This window comes from Nansenia antarctica, assembly GCF_963989245.1.
Source record: "Nansenia antarctica genome assembly, chromosome: 9".
In the NCBI taxonomy this organism is placed as follows: Eukaryota; Metazoa; Chordata; class Actinopteri; order Argentiniformes; family Microstomatidae; genus Nansenia; species Nansenia antarctica.
The window spans coordinates 12306041-12322322 of record NC_137679.1 but is presented as its reverse complement, the minus strand read 5'-3'; the positions used below and the strand labels follow the sequence as shown (position 1 = coordinate 12322322).

The following is a 16282-nucleotide window of genomic DNA, read 5'->3' as shown; positions in this document are numbered from 1 at the left end:
TCTCTTGTTGCCGTACTTACGGTGGAACCAGAACATGGCCGCCATCTTAATGGGTATGTGCGCTATGTAAAATGCTCCTCGTGTTTTGTTGTTTGTATGGAGAATCTTGTAATGTAGGGTGAAAATGTTGGTGTAGTACTGTGCTGTTTGTTTTTACATGTATTGTGATGATGTGAAACAGAACATTTATTGTATGTTATTTTGAACGCGCAGATTTACAAGAGTTGCAGAACAGAGAAGAATTGTGTTTTATGTGTCTTCTCTGCAGGTATGTTGCTCCACATGTTGTTTGTAATTGTTATTTGTAAATGTTTGAGGGAAATTTGTGTTCTTTCTGTAAACAAATTGTCTTGATGTGAAATGTACATAGACGGTGGAACGAGAACATGGCCGCCATCTTAATGGATTTACAAGAGTTGCAGAACAGAGAAGAATTGTGTTTTATGTGTCTTCTCTGCAGGTCAAATAAAAGAATTGAATGAAAGAAGGTTGCCTGTTTGACCATTGTTACACATGCGTCAAATCATGTTATATTATTATATATTATATAGCTCGCATCTAATCGTATCGGATGAGAAATAGACATTAAATGGCATATATAGGCCGCTACACAACAGTAATCACCGCGACAAACAGCTATATTAGATTTGGAGAAAAAAAATATATGATTTTGATTTTTTTTTAATTTATTATATTTTAATATGATGACCGGAATATATCACGTTTGTCCGGTAAATCGAATTCTTCCCGGACACGATGTCCGACGGCAAATTTTTCTAACGGAAACCCTGTGCCACCCTCTAGTTTTTGGTGGGAAAAAAATCGCTGAGCAGCCAACCTTCGAGGATGAGCTAGCCTGTGCACGATATGGTCATCCTGCCCTGTGCTGCTCTCTTTGGTGTCTTTTAATGCTGCGCTCACTAGGAATTGAAATACACATGTGCTGACAATTCATAACCGTGACATTTGGGGCTATGGTGGGAGTTTCAGTGCGTTGGTACAAACATGTTTGAGAATCATACCAGTGACCCGAGCTGCCGCTGTGTCTCTGCAGGTTGTTGCAGTTGCTGAACCCAGACCCTCTGATGCCGGACCCTCCGAACCCGGACGTCGATTCATCAGATGTCACCGTAAGCACTTTGGATCAACATCTTAGGAATGTGTGAATGCATGCAACTGGCTGTGTGGGTAGCAACAACCTAATACATCTTCTTGGCACCATTATGTCAGGTCATCCATAGTGATCCCAGCAGGAGCGCCGTTGTGGTGCACTCTGCCTTCAGTCTGGACCCGTGCACCAGTCTGGCCAACGCTCCCATCACTGACACCTTCCGCAGGGTACGTTCTGCTCTCTGTCAGGCGCTGATAGTCCTGACTGAATCTACTGTTCAAATAACATTATATTACTCAATTGCACCTGGAATACAGATGAAGTCAGTTAAATGTATATTACATTTTGTTATGTCCCCAAATAGTATCCAGGGGATGAGGGGAGTAACAATAGAATAGAACCCGGGAGACGAGACCAAGAGGCGGACAGGAGAATATAAATAAACCAAGATTTATTGTGTAATTTGTCAAATAAACAGGTTTCCGTGAAACTTAACTAAAAACTACTTTCTATTAAAAAAGGAGAAAGCAAATTAATATTTATAAGCAATGTAACATGTAAATTATATAGTTAGCAGTTAACTGTAGAAAAGACATGGTTAAATGTAGAAAGTAACTTAAAGTATGGCCAAACACAAAACTAACACGCACTCTCAAAGTCAAAGTTACCCACACCGGTACACACTACAACCTGTAGCAACACACAATAGCTGTAGCTAACACTTTAAACACACACACACACACACACACACACACACACAAAACTCGGCTCACTCAGGCCGTCACCATGGCGATAGGCAGGGAGGAAGGGCAATCACCTGGGAGAAACACAGAAAACACACAACACACTACGGCTGTAACAATTTGATATTAATAAAAATATTGAATGAGGGTTTCTACATGTGATCTGGAAGATGTGAAATCACATTCATTGATTGTCAGTTGTCTAAGTCAGATGTTGTGGTGACGAATGTGTATAATATATGTGACACAGTCTGATCATTTGGTCCGCATGTCGGCAACCAATCAAAGTGTTCGGACTTTTCTTTTGAAACACTACGTTTCAACGTTGTTGAGAATCACAACACAAACTCGCTAGTCAAGCCAAAATACTGCAAGGCAATGGATTGCCGGTGAGTAATTTCCACTGCTATTTAGTTAACTATAACACTACTTTACATTGTTAGCAGGCTCACAAAACAAGCTGTGTTAGTTGACTAGCGACGTGTGTGTCATTGATTTTCAACAACGCGGAAATGTATTCACATTTTTCGAAAGAAAAGTCTGATCATTACATCGGATCCCGACATGAGGACCAAAGCATTAGAATGTGTCATACGTGTTCTCTCCAGATCCTAATGAGACAGAAGTTCACTAGGCCGTCGGTGGCTGAAAGCTATTGCTGGCCAGCAGTCGCCCAGGGCTGTGACACGGTCCTCATCTCCCGCAGCGCAGACGAGCCCCTCACCTACCTCCCCCCGTTACTGGCTCACATGCAGCTGTCCTCAGGCTACAGCACCCTCTCCTCACACACCGGGGTGAGCCCAGCACACACACACACACACACACACACACACACACACACACACACCAGACTGGAGGATGGAAGCTCAAGCCTGTCTCCATAGTGTCAATGTAGGAGTGTCTGTGTTATTAACAGACTAGCCTAAAACTAGCTAAAATATGTACAATAGAACAATATTGTTCCAACTCCAGTACTTTCCATGCTATCAGAAGGCTGATTTTTAGATGTGGTTTTCTGGACTACTACAAATCCATAGTAAAACGATCAAGTGGTGAGTGAAGATACCCATGTGTTGTTGTTGTTGTTGTTGTCGTCTGGTGTGTCTCCCCCCCCCCCCCCCCAGCCCATAGCAGTGATCCTGTGCCCGGGGTGGGAGAAGGCCCAGACTGTGTTTGACCGGCTGGAGGAATGCCAGACTGCCCAGTCCCTTCACCCCATGATTGCACTGGTGGGACTAGGGAAGAACGAAGCCAAGACGATCAAGATCCAGAAGAACTGTAAGCCTACTGTCTCGGGAGCTCTATTAGACTTGCTCTAGTTGAAGTCAAAGAAATTGTTTTGGGGGGGGGTTGAATTACAACATTGGGGGGGGGGCGGCGGTGGGGTGACGGTAGCCTAGAGGTTAGAGAGGCCGGTAGCCTAGAGGTTAGAGAGGCCGGCTTGCAATAGGAAGGTCAGGAGGGCGCTTGCATGTGGCAAGGCAATTAACCCCTGTGCGTTTACTATGCAGGCTGGGAAGTGTGTGTGTGTGTGTGTGTGTGTGTGTGTGTGTGTGTGTGTGTGTGTGGCTACTTGAAAAGTAGATCTTGGTTCAAAAAAGATTGGGCACCCTGGGTCTAGAGCAAAAATACCTAATTCCAACAATTGACTGTATAGTATATTGTTGGATATTTGAATATGTCATTCCCTCATTCCCTAACCCTTCTGTCTCCAGGCCAGATGGTTGTGACCACTCCCTTCAGCCTGGTGCGTCTGATGGCCTTCCACGGCTTTATGTTCCTGCGGCTGTGTCACTTGGTGCTGGACGAGGTGGATCTGCTCTACTCACAGGCCCCAGACGAGGTCAGAGAGAGAGAGAGAGACATGATTTTATGATGTTTAGAATGGAGTTCACTAAGTTAAAGAGGAACAACCGCCTGATGCAGTGGAGGACTGTCTGTCAGTGGAGGACTGACTGTCTGTCAACGTAATCATTATATATGATATATTTTTCCTATTGATCAATAACTACAATGAATGAATGAATGAATGAATGAATGAATGAATGAATGAATGAATGGACTTTATTGTCATTGCTACAGTACAGGTACCAAACAACGAAATTTAGGAGGGGTGGCTCCCCTGGTGTTAGGAAAGGGGAAAAAAAACACTTTTAAAAAAATCACAAGAAGGGAAGGAGCTGGTTTACATAAATAAAGGCTATGTACACTATCCACTGTACTATACTGTACAGATAGACGACTAGGGTTGTCATATTGCACAATAGTATTATTTCACATTTATTTAAAGTGTCGCAGTTTGCAGGCTTGAAATGTACATATTTGTGCCTCAGCACTACACCTGATTTTTTTCAGTCCAGCAGCTGCCATCAATCCGTCCAGACTGTCCAGGGCCCAGAACCTAGGTCTTTGCTGTGTTCAGGGCCTGGACGGCCCTGTGGTAGAAGCTGTTCTTCAGTCTGTTTGTCCTTGCGGCCATGGTCCTGAACCGCCTTTTCGAGGGCAGCCTGGTAAAGTGTTCGTACCCAGGGTGGGTCGGGTCCCTGGAGATCTTGGAGGCCTTCCTGAGACAGCGTGTGTTGTACAGCTCTTCCAGAGAGGGGAGGGGGGCGCCGGTGATCTTCTGTGCTGTTCTCACGACTCTCTGTAGCGCATTTCTCTCCGCTGTTGTGCAGCTGGAGAACCAGTTGCAGATGCCGTAGGTGAGGATGCTCTCCACTGCGCCGCGGTAGAAGGTCACCAGTATCTCCTGCTTGCTGTGTTCCTTCCTGAGGACTCTCAGGGTGTATAGCCGCTGTTGTGCCCTCTTGATGGTGGCTTTTGTGTTGTCCTTCCAGGTCAGGTCATCCCGCATGTGCATCCCCAGGAATCGGAGGGTTGAGACTCTCTCCACGCTCTCTCCGTCGATGAGCAGGGGCTGGATCTCGGACTTTTTCCTCCTGAAGTCTACGATGATTTCCTGGGTCTTTGACTTGTTCAGCAGCAGGTTGTTAACCTTGCACAGCTTACTCAGTTGCTCTACCTCATCCCTGTATGCCGCCTCGCCCCCCCCCCCCCGAGATGCATCCCACCACGGTGGTGTCGTCTGCAAACTTTACGATGGAGTTGCTGGGGTGGACGGGGGTGAAGTCGTAGGTGTAGAGGTTGTAGAGGATGGGGCTTAGCACGCAGCCCTGGGGGGACCCAGTGCTGAGTCTGAGGGCTGTGGAGGTGTGGGGGCCCACCCGCACCCTCTGGGGGCGGTCGGTCAGGAAGTCCTTGATCCATGCACATATCGAGTGTGATAGACCCAGGTCTAGTAGTTTGGTCACTAGCCTGTCTGGAAGGATGGTGTTGAAGGCGGAGCTGAAGTCCACAAAGAGCAGTCTCGCGTAGCTGTTTCCCCTCTCCAGGTGGGATAGAGTGGCGTGGAGAGTCGTCGCGATGGCGTCCTCTGTGGACCTGTGGGCTCTGTAGGCAAACTGGTATGGATCCAGGTTGGGCGGGAGGCGTGTGAGTATGTGGGCCCGGACTAGTTTCTCGAAGCACTTCATGATGATTGGTGTGAGTGCCACCGGGCGGTAGTCGTTTAGGCAGCTCACCGTGCTTTTCTTCGGGACTGGGATGATAGTTGAGGTTTTCAGGCAGGGTGGGATGGTGGCCTGGGACAGGGACTGGTTGAAGATGTTGGTGAAAACCCCGGCCAGCTGGTCGGCGCAGTCCCTCAGCACCCGTCCCAGGACGCCATCCGGCCCGAGGCTTTCCTGGGGTCCACCGCCTTCAGCACACGTCTCACTTCATGCTCTGTGAGGGTGAGGCTGCTGAGAGCTGGAGAGAGTGGTGTTTGTGTTGTGGTTACCTCTGTTCGCCCCTCGTCGAACCGGGCGTAGAAGGTGTTCAGCTTTCCTGCCAGCAGGGGGTCGTCCTCCGCGGCTGTGAGCCTGTTGGCTCTGAAGTTTGTCATCTGCTGAACCCCCTGCCACATCCGCCTGGAGTCGTTGCTCAGGAGGCATTCCTCAATCTTCTCTCTGTGGTCTGCCTTGGCCGCTTTGATTCCGCGCTTTAGGTTAGCCCTGGTGGTGCTGTACAGCGGTGTGCTCTTCCCTGCGAAGAAGGTGTTGTCCCTCTCGTTGATCAGTTTTTGGACCTTCCCAGTCATCCATGGCTTCGTGTTGGGGTAGACCCGGACCCGTTTGTCCACGGTGACTGAGTTGGTGCAGTTCACTATGTGGTTCAGAACCGACGACGTGTACTGTACCAGGTCCTCATGCTCATATTCCTGCCATGGGGTGTCATTTAGGCAGATCTGCAGTGGAGCGGACCCTTCTGGCCAGGTTCTGACAGTCTTAGTGGTGATGGGAGCACTTTTCCCCATGGTAGTGTATGCTGGGATCAGGAGGATTGACACATGGTCAGACATGCCTAGATGAGCTAGCGGACTAGCCTTGTAAGCACGTTTGATGTTGGTGTATACCTTGTCCAGTGTTAAAAGTGTGCCTTGTTTAATAACTTTGTTCCAGATGGAGACGGATGAGTGTGTATTCTGTGGGAACCAAACATCTGATGACGTGCCGACTGTCAAGTTAACCCAGAAGGGATGTGATGGTATTGTCAGAGCCAATGAACAATGCAATGTAGGCATAACCGTAGTCCCTGGCCAAGTGGTTCATGTAGAATGCCGGAGGAAATTTACCAACCCACAGGACAGAAAAACAGAAGAAACAGCAGCAAGATATTGAAGCAGGGGTAGTTGGTTGTAAGCGCAGATCATCTGGCCCCTCATTTTCATACAAAGATCACTGTTTGTTTTGTGGGGTGCATGACAGATATTCAGGCAAGTTAAAAGAGTTCAAACTGATTCCTGTCAGGACCAAAGACTTCCAGACCAAATTACTTGAATGTTGCACTAAGCGTTCGGACCATTGGTCTGATATAGTGAGAGGAAGATTGCTATATGTGAATGACCTTCACGCTGCTGACACAGTATACCACAAGTCTTGCAACGGCAGCTTCAGAACTGGAAGACAAGTTCCCAAGTGTTTTCAAGATGGCTCAAAAAGGCGTAAATCTGGGAGGCCCCGGTCCCTTTCTCGTGGTGATGCTTTTTTGAAAGTGGCAGACTATCTGCGCCATAGTGATGAGGAGCAGACGACAATAAATTACCTCATCATCAGGATGAAGGACTACTTAGGAGATGATGAGGAGCCATACAGCTTTCACCACATGAAAGAACAACTTCAGAGTCACTTTGGTTGTGACATTTTGCTCAGTGAGGTAAAAGGAAAACAGAATGTGGTGACATTCCGAAGGACGGCTTCAGCAATTCTCCATGACTTTTTTGAAGGATCCAAGAGCAATGATAATGACAAGGAGAGGCTTATTATGGCTGCAGCAGAAGTCTTGAAATCTGACATGAGGTCTGTTGTGCAGGGAAATAGTTCCTATCCAACAAGTCTAGAAATGTCATCAGTGATGAAGACACTGCTATGTTCCACAGTCTCTGCAACTCTTCCTGCGCACACTATTTGTTGGGAAAGAAAAGGAATTAAAAGTTTGTTCCATCGGCCAAGCCATGATGCAAGCTACCAGACCAAGAGCTCTACTTCCACCACTTCAGCTTGGGGTTGGTGTACAAATGCATCACCACTTTGCATCAACATTTCTAGTTGACAGTCTGTATCACCTTGGGTTTGGCTGTTCATATCCAGAGGTACAGATGTATGAAAGAAGTGCTGCAGTAGCTGAGAAACTTGAGGTACGTGGACCAGGGTTTCCGTTAACCGGTAATTACCGGTCTTTGTCCGGTAAAATGTGTTGAAGTCCGACAAATTGAAAACTCGTCGGACATAATGTCCGGTGAAAATAATTCCCTCTAAGCACAATTTGGCTTCGGGCCACCATTTTCAGCTGAGCACCAAACACACACACACTCATACACGCACAACACTGCCCGAGAGAGAAGGACCCGCCCCCTTTAGTTAGCCTGCCCGAGAGAGAAGGACCCGCCCCCTTTAGTTAGCCTGCCCGAGAGAGAAGGACCCGCCCCCTTTAGTTAGCCTATAGCCTATAGGCTAACTAAAGGGGGCGGGTCCTTCTCTCTCGGGCAGTGTTGTGTGTGTGTGTTTGGTGCTCAGCTGAAAATGGTGTCCCGAAGCGGAGCGGATAACAAACGAAACGGACAACATTTACACTATGGAAACAAACTTCAGCGATAATATGATCTAACAGCCGGTCTTCAGGACGACATACAAAAACAGTTATGTTCTCCTCATTGTCATACTCCCGAGTCCGATTAAGTATGATTTGACAGGCAGCTAAACGAAATGCCTTCCCAACCAGCGAGACCAAATGACGTTGTTTTATTGATAAAAAAAAGGGTAAAACTGGAAAGAGAAAATAGAAAACTCACATTAATCCCAAACAATTTAACAAACTTCAGTTAACGTAATGTGGAGTCCGTTCATTGATCGATGCTGTCTGTTCAGTTCCCAGTGAGGCGCCCGTTCAGCGCTGGACATAATGGCATAGCGCGCATGCGAATCATGTTATATTATTATATATTATATAGCTCGCATCTAATCGTATCGGATGAGAAATAGACATTAAATGGCATATATAGGCCGCTACACAACAGTAATCACCGCGACAAACAGCTATATTAGATTTGGAGGAAGCAAAAAAATATGATTTTGAAAAAAAAAAAAAAATTATATTTTAATCAGATGACCGGAATATATCACGTTTGTCCGGTAAATCGAAATCTTCCCGGACACGATGTCCGGCGGCAATTTTTTCTAACGGAAACCCTGACGTGGACTCACACCTGGGCACTTCATACAATATGTTGCTGATAATGCTGACCATAATATCCGAACAATTGATGGCCATGGAACGTTCCAAATTCCCTGTTATAGAGGACCGTGACTCTAATATGACAACAAGATGAAACAAGAATTTTTAACCTGGCTTTATCCAATTTTCAGATTTCTGATCTTGAATGTTATGCAAATTAGCACATATTTCATTAGATAATGCCTAATTTGCATATTTAAACATAATATTTCAGAAAACTTGTAATACAAAAAATAGTAGTCTTAATGTAAGTGATTAACTGGGGAAGTTTCATGGTGATATCTATTAGTTACATTTTTTATCCTATTAACTGGCTGTGTTGCGCCTGGCACAAAAAACCACATTTTCGACCCCTGAATTTACCTTGATCCAATACATATTAAGACTAAGACTTTTAATATGTTATTTGGTTGTCCCTAGGGATCACAAAAAAACTTGAATGATTACTATTGCAATTTCCCCTGGGTTAAACCACAGATTGACTGGACTAATGGACAATTCCCAGCCTAACCACAGTCTAAAAACCGCTAAATCCACCAAAAACTCTGGCAACCCTGCCTCCACCATCTACTGCCAGTCATAAGGAGTAAACCGTTATACATTGAAGGGAGATCTGTTATACAATACAAACGAGCAGGTCGTCACCTTTAAAATAATGGCTTAAGTCATATTTTCAAGTTATGCGAATATTATTTTATTTAGGGTACTTAAAATATATTAATAATAGAATTTATATTAATGAATCATATATATTATTATTATATTATTCCAGAATAAACTGAACCAAATCTAGAATATAATTTATGATATTTAGGCAAAAACATAATTTTCAATGTCATTATGTGACAAGGTGTTACAAAAACTAGGTTTTAGAAGAAGGTGATAGGAGAAGGTTTTTCCTGAGCTTTTAGATTTTCGGCGTTTAGCAGACGCCTTCTTCCAAAGCGACTTACAATCAATACATTTGACTAAGCAAGTGAATCATCAATCCACCAGTCGTAGCAGGAAGAGTAATCTAGCTCAGGCCCAGGGCCATTGGCAGTCGTCGTGATAGTACAACAGTACAAAGGGGGAAGTAGAAGTCTTAGGAGACACAGTATAGGGGGAAGCAGGTGTCTCAGGAGACACAGTGCTGGGGGGTAGTAGATGTCTCAAAGTAGTAGATGTCTTGGCAAGCACCAGGGTCTTGAATCTGATGTGAGCTGCTATCGGGGGCCAGTGCAGGGTGCGAAGGAGGGGGGTAACATGAGAAAACTGAGCTGCCTGCAGCTAAACATTATTTCAACAGATGGGTGTTGTAGTTCCAGTCTAGGTCGTCAGACTGGCAGTTTGTGAATGAATGTTCAGTGTAGTAAATGTGTTAAGAGTGTGTGTGTGTGTGTGTGTGTGTGTGTGTGTGTGTGTGCCTGTGTGTGCGTGTGTGTGCGGGGGACGGGGTCTGATCTGATAAATGACATCAATTTGTAAAAAAAAAAAAAAAAACACACACACTCAGTCTCAGCGTCAAAGGATATGGTCTTCTCCCACGGCGACCAGTCTGTAGCCACTTCGAGATGTGAATGATCAATTCAAATAATCTGTCCTCTTCTGTGTAGCGAGCATCTGAATCAATAGCTCCAGTCAGCCCGTGTCGTTGGAATCAGAACGTTGTTTGTTGTAGCGGGAATATCAAAATGTTACCCGGATACAGCAATGCTATTATTTTCTGATTGGCTGTTCGGTAGCTATATATTTTTATTAGATTAGCTGGTGCGTGGCCTTCTGAACTCTAGGGGAACCAGAGGGAACTCACTTGAGTCTCTACCTGTTCTATTTTTTAAAAATAGCGGCGCAACTTGGTGGGCGCCCCTGGTAATTTCTCTGCGTGAGAAATACAAGGTGTGGCGTGTGAGCGTGTGAACGGATTGAAATGCGTGTGTCTCACGCCCAATGCGTGAGACTTGAGAGCCCTGGGTCTAGCTAGCCTTTGACAGGGTGTAGCGTGTCTCTGTGGAGTTACACCGGCCAGTCTGCGGCTACCCGCCTCATCGTGTGCTGCTCCATCATTGGTGCGGAGTGAGACTAGACTGAAACACTGCTAAAACTAGTCCTATGATTCTATGAGGAGTTTTTTACAATTGTCTCGCAAACTGTTTCTTTTTCCTTCAAATGAATTGCATTTATCGGGCTTCCAAGACCAAGTTTCACCAAAAGTTTGGAGTGAGATTTTTTTGGCGGTGGAGCGACCCCAAAACTGTGCACGTTTTGGTAGCGGCGGCCCCTCTCTCTCCCACACAATTATTTGTGCTAGTTTCCTGCAATTGTACATGTTGTTCACAATAAACCAGCACAAGAAATGAAAATAATTGGAACATTTGATAAAACAAGACAAATTCAGACAATATATCATATTTATGTAAGTCTTAATAAACAAATACAGTAGCCTTACAGTCTAAAAGAAAATTGTGCCCCATCAACTGGACTCAGCCCCTTGGTCAGCAGCTGAAAGACCCTTGGTCATCATCTTATATACAGTGCATTGCTCATAGATGGCTATCATGTTATACAGTACATACCTGGAATCAGTGGCGGACTGGCCATCGGGCAAGCCTGGCAAATGCCAGGAGGGCCGCGAGACTCTGGGCCGCTCAGAATGTATTATATAAAAAATAAATGAATAACATATTTGTAATTTTGTCTCTGGTGATTTTCATTGAAAATAACTTATTTCAGCAGACCGCGGCCCAAAACATTTTATATCGGCCCGGGTCGCCCGCGCAGGGCTGCGTTCGTAATTTTGCTCTGAGAGTGCCGGAACGCACACTAGGTGCAACGTCATAAAGGGACCAAGTAATTTGATTGGATAAGAGGCATTCCATGAGTGGTGATCAGATTTCCAGAGCGTTTTTTACGAACACAGCCTCGATTATCGCTGTTTTGAAATGAATGAATGAATGAATGAATGAATGGTCTTTATTGTCATTGATATAGTACAGGTACCATACAACGACATTTGGGAGGGGGGGCTCCCCTGGTGCTAGGATTTTTTATTTTATTTTTTTTACTAAAAACAAGAAGGGAAAAGAGCTGGTTTACATAAATAAAGGCTATATACACTATCCACTATACTATACTATACTATACAAAAAAAAGAAATGATCGCTGGTAGCTTTGCCCCGCTCTTTTCCCATTGACATCATGGTGTCAAGTAATGTATAAATAAATGTGCTGAATTTAGATGCCCTTTTGTGTTTTCATGCAGGGATGTTCAAAGTATTTTACTTTCAACCAGGTATCTGATTCTGACCACCTGTAGTCACTTACTTAATGTAGGAACTACTTAATTCTTGTTGCACTGAAGCAGGTGGTTGATTGACTGTGTACCCTTGTCTAAATGTAAGGGGTATCCTATGGTTGCCTAATGCCTAGTGGTGATGTTAGGATTGACTGTGTGTACCCTTGTCTAAATGTAAGGGGTATCCTATGGTTGTCTAGTGGTGATGTTAGGATTGACTGTGTGTACCCTTGTCTAAATGTAAGGGGTATCCTATGGTTGTCTAATGGTGATGTTAGGATTGACTGTGTGTACCCTTGTCTAAATGTAAGGGGTATCCTATGGTTGTCTAGTGGTGATGTTAGGATTGACTGTGTGTACAGTCTAAATGTAAGGGGTATCCTATGGTTGTCTAGTGGTGATGTTAGGATTGACTGTGTGTACCCTTGTCTAAATGTAAGGGGTATGGTTTGTGGATGGTGGGGGGGGGAGAGGATGACCCGGGGGTGCGCAGGGGGGATATCCCTTATTTTCCCTTATTTTGGGGAAAATATCCCTTATTTTCAAATCCCAATGTTGACAGGTATGCTACTTAGTAGTCTGCTAATTACATGAAGGTAAGACACATTTATTACACTGTGGCTGTGCAGTGCTCTTTTTCTGCTTTGGTGAAGCTAAATGTAATATGCACTGTGGCTGGTGTATTGTTTAGGCTCATACATGTCATGGTTCATGTAACTGTAGCTTTTTTTTGCTAACGTTATTGTATTCCGTGTCAGAGCAGCTTCATTTAGCTACACCGAGTAACGTAAGCTATTAGGCTTAACTGGGCCTCAAGGTCCTTTTGGCTAAGATAGATGCCACAGTTCAGGTTAAGTCAGTCACTGTGGATTGTTGTCGGCACTCTGAATTCTTCAGCGATTGTAGTGTGTGTCAGTTGCGTGTGTTATGTGTTCCAAATGTCTACATTGGATTCTAGTCAGTCTGATTATCTCAAGCTTTATGTTAACAATCCGTGTTGCGTGTTGGGTTTGGAAATAGGGCTGTTGTGTCGCAAATGCCAGGGCTGTTTTTTGAACCCAGTCCGCCCCTGCCTGGAATCCATCCATCCGTCCAATCAGTCCAATCAAACTCTGGGTCAGAATTATCAATGGCGTCATTGATAATTCTAAGTTGGTGGTTGAAGTTGTAGCGCGCCCACATTTTTTGGGGAGGGACCCCCAATTGTTGTATTTGTATTGTAAATTGTAATTAATAATAATAATAATACGATACGATTTGAAAGTACCAGTAGGCTAGCAGATATGTGCACATATTTTGCTACCAGGGTTGCCAGACGGAATTGACCATTTCCAGCCCAACCAGTCTAAAAGCTGCCGAATCCACCCGTCCAGTGGAGCTCCCGTGAACACAGACTCAAGTTAACGCGCGTGCAGAAAGATGCCACGAAACTCGTGTCCGGTAGCTTCATTTAAAGGAATTTAAAAAATAAGTCCCGCAAAACAATTGTTATTTCTCGGCGTGAGAAATTGGAGGTGTGGCGTGAGAGCGTGAGAACTGTTTGAAATGCGTGAGACTTGTGTGACACCTCACTGTCTGGTTGGGGATCGCTCTACTGCTGAGCGACCCTTTGGCGCCCCCCTTGATGTGTATTTGTTTCTCTGTCTGTCTGTCTGTATGTCATTGATTGTTATTAACAGCTGTGAGTGATTGTCTTGGTCTATCTATACCCCCCTGTGTCTTGGTCTATCTATACCCCCCTGTGTCTTGGTCTATCTATACCCCCCTGTGTTTCCCCCCCCTGCATCGGTTGTTCACCCTACGTGAGTACTGTGTCAGAGTCGTAACGTGCCTCGCCGTATAGGAAGTTATGCATTGATTGCCTGTTCCTGAGCTTGTGTAAAGGCGATCATACTATTAGGATTTTTGGGAGACTAACCTACCTCCAACGTTTGTTTGTATTTGTTCGGTTGATTGTTGCCCGACGACTCAATAAAGAGTATCTTTATTTTTGAATTCTACGTTCGTGTTCCGTCTCCTGTCTGTGTTCTGCACGACATCTGGGTCCAACTTTAGATTCACACGTAACACCTCACCATAACATTAAACGCTGTCATTACCATAAGAATGAGATTACCCGGGGCGCTTAGGTGGCGTTGACCATGTAACCGCAGGGTCCCGGCGGGGACATATCCTGCATGTCATCCCTCCTCTCTCTCTCACCCATCCTTCCTGTCTAAATCTCTACTATATCTGTCAATAAAATGAAAAATATGAGTGGGACTGCCCCACTCAGAAATAATTACTTTAAAAAAAGAAAAGAATTGACATGGCCTGCCCCCAAAACAAACATCTTCATCATTGTACCTATGCATTAACATAATTGAATGCAAACAGTGCAAATGGATATGTGCAATGCTATGCAACACACTTGGCAGGTGCATTGTAGCATATAGAGTACCTCATTTGTGGATATACAACGCCATGTGTAAGTAATGGTTAGTAAAGTTTCAATTGAAATCAAACAATTACTATGAGGTAGTTTTACATAGCAATTCTCAGATTTTCTTTGATGGTATTTGTGTACATATTGATTTCACCATTGATAAAAATTACACATATTTTTATGCTTAGTCCCCCTATTTCAGGGGAACCAAAAGTAATGGGACAGATTTATGAAATGTTTAAATTAAACAGTAATGTTTAGTATTTGGTGGACAATCTTTTGCATGCAATAACCGCTTGAAGTCTGTGATCCATTGACCGCACCAGGGTGGGATCTGAATTAATTGACCGTTGTTGTATTTTGTCCCACTCAAAATATTAGGAGAGATTTTGAACGACTGTATAACAATCACCCAATAGTCAAATTTAAGTAATTCCTTCAGATGCAAGAACCAAGGAAACACTGTGCTGTAGTTGAAGTAAAGTTTATTGCACACTTCACAGAATGCAACAGAGTGAGCTGCGTTAAGGGACCCAACAAGTGGACCCCCGACACAAACTGAACATCATACCTTGTTCCACCCTTAATATAGGGCCCATGTTGTGACCATGTAGATATAGGGAGCTATTTTCGTACTTTGGTCCCTCCTATCCTGGCACCAGAAAAAGGCGACTCCAGAGGTCCACTTAATTCATCAACCCAGTGGTGTAGTCCAGTTGTTTCTAGTGGGTATACTGTGATTTTTCCCTCCCAGCCTCATATCATTCATTTCTGAACGCCATAAAAATAAATCTGCGCTCCCTGTCTAACGTTATATATACAGTATATATAACATTACATGTTATAAGGCTGATCTGTGCATGATAGTGCTGCATTTGGACATATTTCATGTCGCATCTCCCCCCGTTGATGGTATATGACGCTATAGTCAGTCTCAATGGTCCAAAAGTCAAGTGCTTCGTAACACAGACGGGGTGAATTTTATGAATGAAAGTGAAAGTTCTGTCACAAAACGCTGTTACGTATCCTCACACATTTTTAAGTGGGTATATGGAAATCCTTGGCCTTTCCTAGTGGGTATACGGTGTAGTCTACGTTATACGGCGTAGTCCTGCGTATCACGTAGACTACACCACTGCATCAACCCCTAGGGAGAGTTATTGAGACCTTGAGGGAGAGTGTGTTAATCCCTGGATGAAAATCCCTGTTTAACCATCTTCACTGTATTGGGGGAGTTCCAATCACCTATCATCCTTTGTACATGAATAAGAGAGGAGTCTGATTTAAACCATCTTCATGTACCCCATGTCAGTTTGTCAATACAGAACCGGTGTGAAGTAAAACAGCATTATAAGCATTTCTCAACTACTTTTGTTAGTGTGACAGATAGCTTGGAGCTGGGATCAGAGAGCAGTGTTTTTTTTCTAATGGCGGCTTTAGAGTTGAGCCAGGATACAGGAGAATCACACTGAACTAAGCTGCAGTTTACAAGAGACCAGCTGCAGGGCCCAGGGACCTCACCGGTAATTTAATAATTTTGCCATTTAGCAGACGCTTTTATCCAAAGCGACTTACAATTACGAATTACAGGGACATTCCCCCTGGAGTAACTGAGGGCTAAGTGCCTTACTCAAGGGCACACTAGTAGTGGTGTGGCTTCAGGCGGGATTTGAACTCACAACCTTCCGATCACAAGTCCAACTCACTATCCACTACCACCACGTACTTCCCACTCTTCCTAACCGTCGCACAACCAGCCCCTTATGCAAACTAGATTAGTCCCTCTATGGGTACATATTAGATAGATACTGAGATAAAGATAGATAAAGATAGATAATTATATATATAGATAGATAATGATGTATAGAGATGGATACAAACCCATTGACATATAAAAC

General features: G+C 44.4%; 1 pseudogene across 1 annotated transcript in view; it reads left to right on the top strand.

The window, feature by feature from the left end:
* LOC308165338 (putative ATP-dependent RNA helicase TDRD12) overlaps window positions 1-10744 on the top strand; it is a 96846-nt pseudogene extending 86102 nt beyond the window's left edge. The window contains exons 17-22 of the transcript in view: window positions 1055-1130; window positions 1231-1338; window positions 2463-2648; window positions 2979-3132; window positions 3570-3697; window positions 10694-10744. The product of the transcript in view is annotated as a putative ATP-dependent RNA helicase TDRD12 (transcript). The remainder of the gene's footprint in view (window positions 1-1054; window positions 1131-1230; window positions 1339-2462; window positions 2649-2978; window positions 3133-3569; window positions 3698-10693) is intronic.
* The last annotated feature ends 5538 nt before the right edge of the window (window positions 10745-16282 follow it).